At 42.8% G+C, this 13,056-nt stretch overlaps 2 long non-coding RNA genes across 2 annotated transcripts; both read right to left on the reverse strand.

The window, feature by feature from the left end:
• Positions 1–1,069: 1,069 nt before the first annotated feature.
• Positions 1,070–10,670, reverse strand: LOC113621511 (uncharacterized). Its single transcript, XR_003433199.1, has 2 exons — positions 10,517–10,670; positions 1,070–1,624 (listed from the first exon to the last, which is right to left on the reverse strand). It is a non-coding gene; the product is annotated as an uncharacterized LOC113621511 (long non-coding RNA).
• On the reverse strand, positions 5,495–8,261 carry LOC113621512 (uncharacterized). Its single transcript, XR_003433200.1, has 2 exons — positions 6,308–8,261; positions 5,495–5,684 (listed from the first exon to the last, which is right to left on the reverse strand). It is a non-coding gene; the product is annotated as an uncharacterized LOC113621512 (long non-coding RNA).
• Positions 10,671–13,056: the final 2,386 nt, after the last annotated feature.

The following is a 13,056-nucleotide window of genomic DNA, read 5'->3' on the forward strand; positions in this document are numbered from 1 at the left end:
TTGCTTCCTGTTCCTGTCAGTGTCACCCCAGCCTTGCTTCTTCACTCTGGCAGCAGTAATACCTTCCAGTTGAATCCAGGTGGTGGTGTTCCAATTCTTGGAGAACCAGCCTCCCTGCATCCTCCCAGGCACACTGGCGCTAGCCGCTGGCAGCCCCAGGTCTGGGCTGCAGCACCATACAGCTCCTCCTCCAAGCTCAGGGACCTCAGCACCGGCTGAGCATCACCCTCTTGTGTTTCAGTCCTCAGGGTCCCTCATTCAAGTTTCTACATTTTAATAATTCCAACATCTTCCTTTGTTTTCCCAGTGATGGAAGTGGTAGCTGCTTCCTGCAATCTTTACCTCCTGTTACTCTTTTTTTTTTCTGTTTTAGTCCTTTAATGCCTAGTAAACTATTCTTTACATCAAATTCTCTCTGTTAAGATAGCTGGTGTGCTTTCTGTCCCCCAACTGTATCCTGAACCAATTTGCTCACTGACGTATTAGGCTAGGTTTGGAGAAGGAATAGGAGAGTAAGAAAGAGCTCAGGAACTCTGGTAGTCCTTTATAAAGTCTCCTTGAAACATTCTACAATGTTCCTGTGGTAAACGGCCTCTAAGATAGTCCGCACTGACCCCTGCATCCTGTTATTCATGATGGAACTGATTGGATGCCACTTCTAAGATTAGATTATAAAAAATACTGTGGCTTCCATCTTGGGTACTCTCTCCTGGATTGCTCACTTTGGGGAAAGCTAGCTGCCATGTGGCTAGGCAGCCCTGTAGAGAGACCTCCCCCCCATGATATGAGGCCAAGGCCTGCAAACACAAGTGGGCTTAGAAGAAGATACCCCTCCTCTCGAGTCTAGCCCCCAACTGAGACTGTAGCCTCAGCTGACCATTTGACTACAACTTCATGAGAGACCTTAGCTAGAGGCACCCAGTTAAACCACACAAAGATTCCAGTCCCACAGAATTACAATAATAAATGTGTGCTGTGTTGAGTGACTAAGTTTTGGGATAGCTTGTTACATAGCAATAGATGACTAAAACAGTTCCTTTTATTGAGAAACTATGGAAGGACAAAAGGAAACATTTTTTTCCAAATTTATTTCCTGAATAAGTGAATATGGAAAACTGGACTAAGAATCAGCAGTTATACATAATTGTATTCTGTTGAGTATTCATTTAGTTCCTACTATTTCGCTTTCTCCAAACTTTGGTTTTGCTTTTTTTTTGTGAAAAGTGTGCTGGTGGAAAGGAAACTGGGACACGGAGAATTGAACTACATATTTCTAAAGAACATTCTGGCTCTAATTTACCTATGGGCATATCCTGGACTATATATTAGATAAGTAAAAGATACATTTCAAACTCTAGTTCTCATTTTTAAAAAACTTAAAATTTAGTGACCTAGGGAGACCAAGAGTAATCAGGATTCTTGTTTGCAAATAGTGTATTTGTCATGGTAAATTAACTTCTTTAACAGGCAAACATAAACTACCAGTACTTTGACATTATACAAGTTCATTTATTTGCATATGGAGAGGGGAGGGAATTTGCTCTTCATACTCATTTAAGAATCAGAGCCCAGGCTTCTCCCATCTCGTGGCTCTGCCCTCTTCTAGGTGACTTCAGTGGAACAGCTGGGAAAAGAGAGAATAGCGGATGATGTGAGAGATTTTTATGGGCTAGCCCTGGAAGTACATCACTACTTTCCATACTCTGTTGGCCAGAAGTCAGTCATGTGGACCCACAGAACTGCAAGGAATGCTGGGAAATGTAGTCTAGTTGGCTGTGTGCCCAGGAGGAAAAGGAAGTGAGGTTTGGTGAATACATAGCAATGTCTGTCACAAAGAGAAACCAATTCATGTTAAATTAGGTAGAAAAGAAATATATTGGAATGATATTTGCATAGCTAATGCTACCAAGTAGAATTGTGGAGCTTGTGTCCTGTAAGGAAGGCACCTGGATGAGGGAGAGTTTCTATGTTCAGCTTGGAGGGATGTTTGCTTCTTTCTAATGATCTCTTAAGAGAGGTATGCCTTAAAGAAATTCATACAATGGCACTGTATGTGCTAGGTGACCTTGTGCCTAGCTCATGGTATTCATGGGAGGCAAAAGGATGAGACTTGGAAATAAGGGAGGGCCCAATGCTAGTATAAGAACAATCTATTTAGGATATTGGTGCTGCTGCTGTCATCACTGAAAATTGGCTATCATCCTGACAGCCTCTGCTGGAAACTCACTATCTCCCCAAAGGATGTCCAGAGTGTGGCACCAGATAGGCTGCCTTGGGCTCTTGAGGCAACACATCCCACACAGAAGAATACTGCTCTGGCTTGTATACTGGGTGACACAGAAGGCTGTCGATTTTATTATATATATATATATATATTTTTTACATCTTTATTGGAGTATAATTACCTTACAATGGTGTGTTAGTTTCTGCTTTATAACAAAGTGAATCAACTATACATATACATATATCCCCATATCTCCTCCCTCTTGCGTCTCCCTCCTACCCTCCCTATCCCACCCCTCTAGGTGGTCACAAAGCACTGAGCTGATCTCCCTGTGCTATGCGGCTGCTTCCCGCTAGCTATCTATTTTACATTTGGTAGTGTATATATGTCCATTACACTCTCTCACTTAGTCCCAGCTTACCCTTCTCCCTTCCTGTCCTCAAGTCCATTCTCTACATCTGCATCTTTATTCCTGTCCTGTCCCTACGTTCTTCATAACCATGTTTTTTTTTTTTTTAGATTCCATATATATGTGTTAGCATACGGTATTTGTTTTTCTCTTTCTGACTTACTTCACTCTGTGTGACAGACTCTAGGTCCATCCACCTCACTACAAATAACTCAATTTCGTTTCTTTTTATGGCTGAGTAATATTCCATTGTATATATGTGCCACATCTTCTTTGTCCATTCATCTGTTGATGGACACTTAGGTTGCTTCCTGTGCTGGCTATTGTAAATAGAGCTGCAATGAACATTGTGGTACATGACTCTTTGAATTATGGTTTTCTCAGGGTATATGCCCAGTAGTGGGATTGCTGGGTCATATGGTAGTTCTATTTTTAGTTTTTTAAGGAACCTCCATACTGTTCTCCATAGCAGATGTATCAATTCACATTCTCACCAGCAGTACAAGAGGGTTCCCTTTTCTCCACACCCTCTCGAGCATTTATTGTTTCTAGATTTTTTGATGATGGCCATTCTGACTGGCATGAGATGGTATCTCATTGTAGTTTTGATTTGCATTTCTCTAATGGTTAATGACGTTGAGCATTCTTTCATGTGTTTGTTGGCAGTCTGTATATCTTCTTTGGAGAAGTGTCTATTTAGGTCTTCTGCCCATTTTTGGATTGGGTTGTTTGTTTTGTTGTTATTAAGCTGCATGAGCTGCTTGTAAATTTTGGAGATGAATCCTTTGTCAGTTGCTTCATTTGCAAGTATTTTCTCCCATTCTGAGGGTTGTCTTTTGGTCTTGTTTATGGTTTTCTTTGCTGTGCAAAAGCTTTGAAGTTTCATTAGGTCCCATTTGTTTATTTTTGTTTTTATTTCCATTACTCTAGGAGGTGGGTTGAGAAGGATCTTGCTGTGAGGGTGTCGATTTTAAATGGGACAGAGCTTCTCAGGAGATCTGGGCTGTGGTTCAATCAGCATTGCCCCTGGGGCTATATGTTCTGTCAGATGATATGATGTTGGAGGTAACAGGGTAGGAGAAACTTCACTGTGAATATTATAACATTTTCCAGTGGGAGAATCACATGCAGGTTCCGGGATTCTGAAGGAAGGTCATATATCTGCACAGGGAATTATTCAAATAAATTCTCCATCTAAATTTGGTTTAAAAAAATGGGAGCAAGAAAAACAACAAACAAACAAACAAACAAAAACCAACCAAACAAACAAAAAAACCGGGAGCCACAAAGTGAAAATTACCAGAAATGACAGAAAGAAGAAACATCATGCCCACAATAGTCCAAATTATTCAGGAGATGGTTTAACCATTCCTAGTGCATATTAATCAGAGGGGCCTGGTTTATTTAGAGAGACCAAACATTGAGCACATAGAAGGTGTTTAAAAAATAAGAGCTATTGAATTAATAACTGTCTTAGTTGAGCAGGCATTTTCTGGCTGCCTAACGTCAGAAAATTCTTTTCATAGTGGAATAGGAGAATGGCTTTGTCTCCAAAAAGAAAGATTTTTACTTCCTCCACCCCAGGCAACTAGAACAGGGTTTCCCAGCATCTTTCCCACACTGTGGTGCATGCATGTCAGCATTCTGGGTTAAACAGGATGAAGGTCAGGGCCCAGATGCTGCTGCTTATTATGAACAAAGACCCCAGGTCCAGCTGTCCCTAAAATAGATACCTTATTGATGAGAATGTTCCACACTAGATCATGAGCAACTCACCAGTGTCAGATGCTTCAGCCCTAAACTTCAGGTCTTGAGGGAAAGATGCCTAGGTGCAGGGTCAGTTAGATATCATTGCCGCTCCTGAGTAGTAGTAGTAGATGCAAAATGCAGCAATTTGTCTTATACTTTGGAGGGACTATGCCAAACATGCCCTGGACCACTAGATGTCTAAAAACTTCACTGAAATGACAGATCCCTGAATCTTTGTAGGATTGATCTCCTCCTCTCTCTGGAGCACACATGTCTTAAAGGTCTCCAGCCCACTAGCCACTGCTTGTACATCGTATCCAACCAACATGATAAGATTGATGTAATGGACCAGTGTCCTGTCTCTCAGGTTATATTAGAACAGAGGCCAGGAGAATTAACATAGTCCTGAGAAAATGAATATTATTATCTGTCCCATGTGAATGCAAATTGTTTCTGATTCTCTTTTTAAGTTGAAATGAAAAAGATTGCATTCACCAAACTGATGGTGGCATACCATATTCCTGAGGTCTTATTAGTTCTAGGAGGGACGCCACATCTGGCACAGCTGCTGCACTCAGGGCTGCTACTTATGAAGTCTACAGTAGCATTCAGTCTCCAGGATCTATCAGCTCTCTACAGGGTCTAGACTGATGAGTTATACGGGACCACCACTTCTACAATTTTTTTTTTTTTTTTTTTTTGCGGTACGCGGGCCTCTCACTGTTGTGGCCTCTCCCGTTGCGGAGCACAGGCTCCGGACGCGCAGGCTCAGCGGCCATGGCTCGCGGGCCCAGCCGCTCCACGGCATGTGGGATCTTCCCGGACCGGGGCACGAACCCGCGTCCCCTGCATCGGCAGGCGGACTCTCAACCACTGCGCCACCAGGGAAGCCCCACTTCTACAGTTTTTAAATGTTTAATGGGGAGTCTAATCCTCCGCTTCCCCAGGACGTGATTGCTTTTGATTTACTATCTTGGCTGAGGTGAGGAACAGTTTCAGAGTCATTCTCTTCTTCTTCCTGCCATGATAGCCCTTACCTCAAAATCCAAGGAGCTAATGTGGGATTACTCCAATTGCCAAAACTTCCTTATGAGCTTACTATGAGCCAGACGTTAGACAGAATTTCATTTATTACCCGTCTCCTGTAGGCAGGGCTGGCTACACAATTTGCAGACCCAGTGAAGATGAAAATGCAGGGCCCCCTGTTCAAAGATCAGAAAAAAAAGTGCCATTCGTGGTACATATAAAGGTTTTCCTTTCTTCTGTGTGTTGTCTCTCAATTTGTCCTGGTGTTTTTCTTTGCTATTTAATGTAAGTAAATAAAAATTTGAAATGATTAGCATTAATTTTACCATTCATCATGCCAGCTTTCAATGCAAATATCAGGGAATCACCAAAATTACTCATTTGTATCTCATAGCTTATCCCTAAGGGTGCTTCAAGATGGCCACAAGAGGCAAATATAAGCCAGACTCAGGAAGGTTAGAAGGAGAGAAAAAGGATCCCCCCCAGACATGGAGCCAGACGATACAGGTTTTGCGGGTATGGAGAGCCAAGCCATTCTTGAAAGCAGGACGCACACTGCCTCACTCTAGCCTGATGGCGCAGGGTTCTCCCTCTTGCCAGCCATGGATTGACGCACCACGTCCTGATAAGGGGCAGGGTGTGAGGAGGTTGAATTGGTGTCTTAACTTCTCAAGGCCTGCCACCCCAGCTCATGGCAGAGAAGCAACCCCCAAGGATCTTTAAACCTTTGCCCCAGGACACGGTTGGTACCAAGATCAGGGGTGAGCAAGAGGCCTGGCTCTGTCAAGACACACCTCTGGCCTGTCACCCACCAGGTATACTATGGTACGTCCAGCCCAAGACAGCGACAGCTGCTTCCATGCCCTGCCCTGAGATGCTATGTGATGCTGAGAGCTGACCTTTCCTCTGCCCACGCTCAGTTCTTTCTCAGGTTGGAGGACAGCAGTGATTGCAGGACATGGAGGGGAAGGCTGGGTGGGCCCCGGAGGGCAAGCAAGCAGGGAAGCAGGTGGCACAGGACTTGTCCTGAGGAGGCAGTGGTGAGTGGGGGTCGTGCTGGGGTCCACAGTCCCATTGGCCTTCATTTAACGAAACAAATTCAAAGTTAAATTATTAAGAGTTTCAAGGCAGCAATCGTAGAGCATTAACCCTGTGTGCAGGCCCTTCTGAGTATGACTTTATATGGCTACACTGGTCACATGGCCAGTGCAAGAATCTGGCCCTGCCCACAGGCCCCCACTCTAACAGGGGGACTGTGATGACACTTTAGACCTCTGGATATTGATATTAACTCAGACCCTGTAACCAATAATCCCCCCAATCCTGATATTCCCCCTTTCCCCAGAATAGTCACCCAGGTAAATTGTCATAGGTCCATTTAGGAAGGGACTGGGGAGAGCATCACAGTATGTGCTTGTCATGGTGCTACAGGGTGTTTCCTCCGAGGGACCCAGCCACTTCTGCACCAGTGAGTTCCGGATCTGAAAATTGGCTCAGGTATGGAACTGAACGAGGCTCATGGCTTTTTATGAGGGTGACAGCCCTCAACCTCCTGCCCCTCCATGCTTGTTTTCTTGGTAATAGATATTAAGCATCACCCTTGCTAACTGTTCATCTATTTTCCCCTTCGGACATCACGTGCTATTAACCATCTCCTCAGCTCCCTGTGGGTCCATCTCCCTTGGTTACCTCTCTGACCTTGTTAGTCATTGCAGTAATTGTGGTGTCCTGGCTTCTGGTAGTTAAGGACCACCACCGGACCTCCATTATTTGGGTGGGTGGGACATCATCCCCTGGGGCTATCACAGAGCCCACCTCTGTGATGGCCTCTCGGCAATTATCCCTGGCCTGCAGAGGAGGCCACCTCTGAACTTAGCAATGCTGTGCTCCTCTCACCAGTGCACTCCTGCTGGCCTTGGGGAATAGCGTGTCTTCAGGTGGAGCTTCTGGCCTTATATATTGTGGTAATCCCAGCGTGCCTCATCTCTCAGCCCCTCTACTCCTTCCTCTACCGTTTGCCAGGACGCTTCTGGCAGTTCCACTTCCCTGAGAGTTGACCATCATTTTTCCAGGCTTCTCAACAGCCATTCGTTCCTGGGGTGAGTTTGCCTCATCCTTGTGTCCTTCCTGGAACGTTAAGTCCCATGTCCCCAGAATGTGCCCCCAAGTCAATGAATTCTTGCTTATCCAGTCTTGCTTTCTGGCTTCCTTGATCAAGCATCCTCAAAATCCAATCTCAGGGGTAGTCCCTTGGCTCCTGTTGCAACTTTTTAAGTGTGTGGTCTCTTTCCTCTCTTACTAGACCCAGCATACCTCCAGCTGAGTTATGTGGATATTTAACCCTAGATATTGGCTTGGAAGTCAGCAGAGTCAACATCTTCAGGGGGACCCATCCAGATGTCCCTGTCCTGTATTTCAGGGTCCCAGGTTTTCTGTCCCAGGACTCTGTCCTTCAAGTAACAGATCTTCCTTGACTAAGCATTCAAACATCTCTGGAGCTCTTCAGTTCTCACAGTTAAGGCTTCAGCATGCCCTTTGATTGGAGTTGCCCTTCAGTCACAGGTGATGAGGGCCTCTGTGCAGGCTGCCATAGAGGCCTGCTGACTCTCATACTTGGGCACTAATTGCTTGTTAAATACTCCCACTCTCTCATTATCCTTCTTTTGGGTGTTAATGCAACTTAGGAGTAACCAGCCAACTCCCTAGTCTTTTAGGCCTTGTGCTCCCTTGTTTTTCAAATGTTTACATCACTGAACCTGCCACAGCATTCCCCTCCACCAGGACATTTTTTCGGGTCACCACTGATGAAATCTTTTTAGTGAGACCACCACTTGATTCCAGGGACCATCTGTGCCTCACCTAGCAACCATGCCTCTGTCCCCTTCTCCTGCCATGTGGGGGATGAGCCCATCTCAACTCCCAACTTTACTGTCTGTTTCTTCAGAGCACTCTCAGTGCCACTTATGCTGTTCTGGGTCCTCTGAGAAGGGGACACAAAGTGGATTTATTTATTTATCTATTTAGCATCTTTATTGGAGTATAATTGCTTTACAATGTGTTAGTTTCTGCTGTATAACAAAGTGAACCAGCTATACATATAACTGTATCCCCATATCTCCTCCCTTTTGCGTCTCCCTCCCACCATCCCTATCCCACCCCTCTAGGTGGTCACAAAGCACCGAGCTGATCTCCCTGTGCTATGCAGCTACTTCCCACTAGCTATCTATTTTACATTTGGTAGTGTATATATGTCAATGCTACTCTCTCACTTCATCCCAGCTTACCCTTCCCTCTCCCCATGTCCTCAAGTCCATTATCTACATCTACGTCTTTATTCCTGTCCTGCCCCTAGTTTCATCAGAATTAGAGTTTTCACCTTTTCTGGATATATACCAAAGAGTGGGATTGCTGGATCATATAGTAGTTCTATTTTTAGATTTTTAAGGAACCTCCATACTGTTCTCCATAGTGGCCGTATCAATTTACATACCCACCAACAATGCAAAGGGTTCCCTTTTCTCTACACCCTCTTGAGCATTTATTGTTTGTAGATTTTTTGATGATGGCCATTCCGACTGGTGTGATGTGACACCTCATTGTAGTTTTGATTTGCATTTCTCTAATGATTAGTGATGTTGAGCATCGTTTCATGTGTTTGTTGGCAGTCTGTATATCTTCTTTGGAGAAATGTCTATTCAGGTCTTCTGCCCATTTTTGGATTGGGTTTTTGTTTTTTTGATATTGAGTTGCATGAGCTGCTTGTAAATCTGGGAGATTAATCCTTTGTCCTTTGCTTTGTTTGCAAATATTTTCCCTCATTCTGTGGGTTGTCTTTTCGTCTTGTTTATGTTTTCCTTTGCTGTGCAAAAGCTTTGAAGTTTCATTAGGTCCCATTTTTTTATTTTTGTTTTTATTTCCATTTCTCTAGGAGGTGGGTCAAAAAGGATCTTGCTGTGATTTATGTCATAAAGTGTTCTGCCTATGTTTTCCTCTAAGAGTTTTATAGTGTCTGGCCTTACATTTAGGTCTTTAATCCATTTTGAGTTTATTTTTGTGCATGGTGTTAGGGAGTGTTCTAATTTCATTCTTTTACATGTAGCTGTCCAGTTTTAAATGTGTGATGATTTATTAGGTAAATTTAAATGTGTGAGAGAAAAGCTCCTAGGGAAGGAGCTGGGGGATCCTGGGAGGAAAGTGTTAGACACTGATGCTGGTCTGACCCTAAATGAAGGAGGGAAAATGAAGGAAGGAAAGTTGCGTGGAAGTGTCTTAGATGATAGGGCAGTCCCAAGGGAAGTTTGGCAAAGTTGTTGGGAGTCCTGAGCCAATGGTACTCATCTATCATCTCCTCACAACCAGCCTATCTTAGTATTCCTGGTGTGCGCCGTCATGGGCTGGGAGCTGTAGGTGGGAGCATGGCTCAGGTGTTAATGCAGTGATGGATTGCAGAGCCCAGAGGTGAGGGCTCTTAGGCTTCATGCAGTCAGTGATCTGAGAAGCCCATTTTCTTGGCCTCCATAGTGACAGACAATCAGAATGCTCTACATCAGTAGCTGTACTCAAAGTGTTTTAGAATCAAGCCTCATCCACGCTTCCAAAGAGTGAAAAGTAAAGAGCCCACTAGATTCCTGTGTACTATTCATACAAAAGTGATCACTGCTTCCATAATATTTTAGCCAACTGCATATCTTTAAACTCATTAATTTTATCAATAAAAACCTATTTCTAACATCTGTTATGTTAATTAACAAAACTTTTGGCATTAAATGGAGTGAAATATAACTGAAATGTTGTCTCTGAAGTGTGACCTCTTAATTAAACACCTCTGACTAAATGCTGACTAAATACCCCCAGAGTGTGTCTTCCTCCTTAGGGCAACAAGACATCCCAGGGTATAGAATAAAATAAACTAACATAGACTTACAGCGCTCACTGAATATACACTGAATCCTGTTAAAGCAGATTGGAGATGATAATGATACTCATATCTGGCAGAAATAAGTAAGACGGAGGAAAAATGGCTAAAATCTTGGAAATATTAAACTAGTTCACATATAACCCTTAGAACCCCAGCATAAATGGTAGACATTATTATTTTTATTACTCACCATATTACGACTTTGTAGAGTTTTATAGTTTTACGAAGGCTTAGATGCTGTGGAACAACCAGGATTTCCTCATTTCTCTTTGCCAGCACATGAACAGAAGCGAGCAGAGAATGAAGATGGTAGTTTCCATGTTAGGAAAAGAGGGCTGAACCTTTTCACGTGCTTAACTTATCCAGGATGTGTATGGACAGGTAGCTGGATTAGGTGAGCACTGGAAGGGAAGGCTGCAGCCCTGACTCTGTGCATAGGTGTGTCATAGGAGGAGAGCTGGGGAATCACCGATCCTTTCAGGTGGAACTTCTGATTGATCAGCATCTGTGTGTCGATATAACAATGAATATTTACACAGGGCTTTGCAATTTATAAAGCTTTTCCCCGCAATACATTGTCTCATTTAATCCTCATAACCCTATAAGGCAAGTAGTACTTTTATCCCCATTTCCTAGGTAAAGAAATATGACTCAGATGAAGTGAGCTGGCTAAGGTGTACAGAGTCATTTACTGTGAAGCCTGAATTGGCACCCCATTCTCCAGGCTCCCAGAGCCACGTTCACCTCACACATGCCAGCACTAGTTAATGCTGAGGATACAGCTATGATTAGGACACACTCTGTCCTCCCAAAGAGTCTTTTCTACAAGAATTCCTTGAGAATATTTGACGCTGCTAGGAACTCTGAGAAGATAGAGAAAAATATACATTATGACCTTTCCCCTAGAAGAGTTTACACTCTAAACGGTTTTGTGTTTTTGTTTTTACTTTTTGTTTTGGAACAATTTTAGATTTACAGAAAAGTTACAAAGATGGTACAGATTCCCATGTACCCTTCACCCAGCTTCCCCTGATGTTACATCTTACATAACCAAGGTACGTTTGTCAACTCTAAGAAATTAACACTGGTCCATTAGTATTAACTAGACTATAGATGTGATTCAGATTTCTCTAGTTTTTTCCTCCTACGTCCTCATTTCTGTTCCAGGATCCAATCTACCATTCCACGCTCCTTAGTCTCTTCCAACCTGTGACAGTTTCTCTGTCTTTCATAACCTTGATCTTGATACTGATCAAGAAAGATAAGATTTTGCGGAATGATTTTCAGTTTGTTTGGTGTTTCTCTCAGGATTAGACTGAGGTTATGGATCTGAAGGAAGAATACACATAAATGATTTGCCACCTCATCACGTCCTGTCAGTGGGTACCCCATATCAACATGACTTATCCCTGGTAATGCTAACCTAGAACACTTATATAAGGTGGTGTCTGCCAGGTTTCTCTACTGCAAAGCTGCTCTTTTTTTCCTCCTATACTCTAGTCACTAGAATTGAGTGAGTCACTAAGTCTAACGCACACTCAAGGGCAGGGAATTAAGTTCCACCTCTGGAGAGAGGAGTATCACGGAATTTAGGACATATGTTAAAATCGCCACAGTATGAATACATATTTAGGGGAAAATAGTTTGAGGCTGTGCAAAATATCTTGTTTCTCCTTAAGGTTTCATCCATTCATTTTAGCCTTCCTCAGTGGATCTTACCTGAGGCAATTATTACTGTGCTGTTCTCATGGTGATTTTCTATTTCCCTCATTTCTTTTACACTCATTATGGGAAATGGTCTGTAAAGAAGATTGATCCTTTCCCCCCAACTTATTTATTCAATTAATCATTTATCTATATCAATATGGATTCATGGGTATTTATTTTATTATTTGTGTTCAATACAATACAGTTTATTCTTTGGGTACGATTTAATACAATTTTTATTTTGTTCTTCAAATTGTTCTAGCCTTGGTCACTGGGAGCTCTTTTCAGGTTGGTTCATGGGTCCTTTTGACATTCCCCATCCTTTTTTGGCTTAGTTTTGAACACATTTTTTTTTTTTTTTTTTTTTTTTGCTAATATATGATACTCTAGGCTCATCTTGTGTTTCTCCAAGGAATCCTGATTTCTTTTATTGGAGAATGGTATTTAGAAACCAAGCCCTGGTCATTTAAGTTGAGCTTGCTGCTCTTCGAGTATCATTGCTTCTGGGCCCTTTTAGTAGACAGAGCTAGGAAAATATGTATGTCTACTAACCTACATGTACATGCATCTCTTTCCATGTGTATATTCATTAACTTAAACGAGCGTTTATGCTGATGTCTCCAACTCCAACCCAGCACCATGGGGCTCACTCTAGCACTCCACTTTTGCTTTTTTTTTTCTTTCTCCAACACTGTGAAAGCTGAAAGGAATTTTGAAAGCTGGAAAGATATCCTACAATCTTGTGGTTGATGAACTGTCTCTGAGTGGAAGAAATAGAAGTAGAACAAGAGACCAGAGGACCCACATGGGGGGCTATAGGCAACCCTATTGTGTAGGACAGATTTACCCAAACTGCAGACTCTTTGGGGATGTTAAAGAGCATTCAGGGGAAAAAAAAAATCCACATTTAATCAAAACATTTATGTTGAGGTTATCCTCTGGGTCTTGCTCCTCCATTTCATCACCAGAGCAGCCCCAAGTAAATAGCACGGTCTTTTTTCTAGGCCCTGGCTTAGAATACTA

Source organism: Aethalodelphis obliquidens, unplaced genomic scaffold (assembly GCF_003676395.1).
Source record: "Aethalodelphis obliquidens isolate GAN/ISIS:26980383/991018 unplaced genomic scaffold, ASM367639v1 scaffold9, whole genome shotgun sequence".
Taxonomy (NCBI): Eukaryota; Metazoa; Chordata; class Mammalia; order Artiodactyla; family Delphinidae; genus Aethalodelphis; species Aethalodelphis obliquidens.